Source organism: Accipiter gentilis, chromosome 12 (assembly GCF_929443795.1).
Source record: "Accipiter gentilis chromosome 12, bAccGen1.1, whole genome shotgun sequence".
Lineage (NCBI taxonomy): Eukaryota > Metazoa > Chordata > Aves > Accipitriformes > Accipitridae > Astur > Astur gentilis.
In genome coordinates, this window is record NC_064891.1 from 25,630,224 (window position 1) to 25,632,879 (window position 2,656).

Sequence of the window (2,656 nt, forward strand, 5' to 3'; positions counted from 1 at the left end):
ATTCAAGCAAGGCCTCTACTTGTGCCTTCTCGACAAGATTTTGTGATTGTTCATGGTTCATTCTTACAAACACCAGTCTTTGTCTCATATGTAAAGTTATAGAGAGACAATCATTGAGCAATTAGCAGTTCGTTCTCTGTATCAGAAGGCAAGGAGAAAACTGCAAAACACAAAGCTCTGACAAACTTGTTCCCATCAGACCATTGGCTGTGTGCCTGTGGTTCCCGAGGCCCACTGGGAAGCCCCCTTCTTAACCCTCTGACCAAGAGGTCTGTCTGTATGGGTCAGTTTGTCTGATCTCAGCCTTCTAGAAATCGCTCATGGCTAGCAGTGTCTCTGCCACGTACATACAGGTTAGTACCTTTCAAACACATGGATGGATTTGGGGAGGATTGCTTGGTTTTTTGTATTCAGAGAAATAGCCACGAAGGCATTGCTGAATTGGAATTTTCTGAGATATATCTATGCAAAACCTAAACTGTTTTGGGTTGATCAAAACTAGTGCACTCTGGGCAGTTCAGCACATCATGTAACCATTTCAGCTGTTTGCTACTGCATTTTCACCACCTCTGACCTCTGTGAAATACATGGCAGGGTGTGGGGAATAACAACTCAAACACATTAAATAGTTATTTAGATATTATTAAATATTTTAGATAATAATGATTATCCTCATTTTCCCATGGATGGTGTTCTGGTTCTTTCTCACACAGGCCAGCTCAAATAGCAGTGTTACTTAGTTGGACATTTTTGCTTTTAAACCCCCCCAAATAAATGTGCACCTCCTCATAAACATAGCATATGTGTATTCTATGTGGAATTGTAAACCTCCAGCCACTCATTCTCAGATAAGCATGGATTTATAAAACACATTCCTGCTTTTCAGCAGAATTGTGTTGTATTCAGGAAAAAAGGAAATCCTAGAATTATTATGCAGATCTATAGAGGTGAACTTGGCATGCAGCATGAGAGTCCGGCTTTCAACTTTACAGTATGTAACTGGAAAAACTATTGAGCTATTTAGCTGTGGGGCTGGAGGCGAAGGGCATTTTCAGTTGGCTAGCTGTGCTTGCTTTTGTGCAAGATAGTTATTTAAGAAGACTTTGTACTTCCCAGGGCATGTATTTCTTTAATAAGGTCTTTCTTCGATTCTAACAGCCTGTAAAACATTCCTAGCCAACTCTTTCCAAGTTCTCAAGTCAAGCTTTAAGCAAAATTGGATCAAGACTCACCCTTACAGCTCCACAGGCAGAGAGAGGCACTACAAACAGAGACCGAAACAAACCTGAGGGAAAGCATGTAATGGGAAACCGTGTAATGGGAACATGTATTCCTGCACAGAAGGGGGTATGTGGCAGCACTGTGTGAGACATATATATATGCTGTATGGGCCAGAGCTGGTGGCCAGGTGGGAAGGAAGGAGCTGGTCCTGCCTTTTCCTCTCTCTCTTAATTAATGGAGAGCAGTTTCTCCAAAATCGTAAGCAGGATCACTCTGATCTGTATTACATAGGAGACTGCACTAGTTCAGATTTTGGAAGGGCAGGGTGATGGCATTTCTCAGGAATTGTTCTGCCTGCCTCTGCTTCCCACTGAAGGGCAGCTTTTTTATGTGCCAAGAGGAAAGGAGATAAGCTTTGGTACATGGCATTGAACCAGAAAAGGGAAACGTGGTTATGAGAGAATAGCAAGCCAATAGACTCATTTTCACTGTGAAACTGTACGGGAATGCATGCCTAGCATACGCTTCAGCAGCACTTGCGTGCAAATTTTGGTTGTTTTTTTTTGTTGTTTTTTTTCCAAATTGGCCTGGAAAACGTAGTTTTCACAGAAACCACTCTCTAATGGCATGAGAATAGTCAGAGACCAACTAGAGCAAGAAGAATAACTATTCTCATATGCTGCTTGATAAAACGAGCGGAGCTGGCACTGAAGGATTAGCCACGCCGCAGAGCCATCAGCTCTCGCTGACCCCTGTGGTTCTCCTCTGCCCAAGAAGATGAAGCAAAGCGCAGCCAGAGCAACTCACGTCAGCAACACTGCATCAAAGCCCGGCAGCTGCTTTGTGCAGTCACTGTGAACTGCCCAACCTAAAATAAACTCTGCTGCTGGCCTACCATCAAATAGCAATGGAGCACGCATCCCCATTCTTATTGCGAAGCCTGCCTTCTCCCCTTTTCTTCCAGCGCATCGTTTCACGGCGGCAAACCCCTCACGGGTGCAGCTGCCTCCCCTCAGCGCGTCGTGTCGCCGACGTTTCTTAAAAGGCGGCCCCGGCACTACAGCCGCTGCAGCACGGAACTCCTGCCCCCTCAGGTACAGCACGGGGCCGGCGAAAGGCCAAGAGACGCCACAAACGCGGTACCGGCCCAGGCGCGGACCAAACCCTTCCTTCTCGTAACGGGGGTCGAGGAAGGGGAGAAACGCTGGACCCTTCCCAACGCCCCAGGCGGAAGGAGCGTTAAACCGAGGGGCGTCGCCGCAGCGCGGTCCGTAACGCAGACCCCGTCACGACCGCCGCTGGGGCGGGGCAGCTTGCCGCCCACGCACGAGGCAGCGGCCCGCAGCCCCAACGGTCGCCCCGCCCCGCGCATGCGCTTCGGCCCGCCGCCCTGCCCCGCGCGGGCGCGCCCGTCCTCCCCCCACTTCCCCCCCCG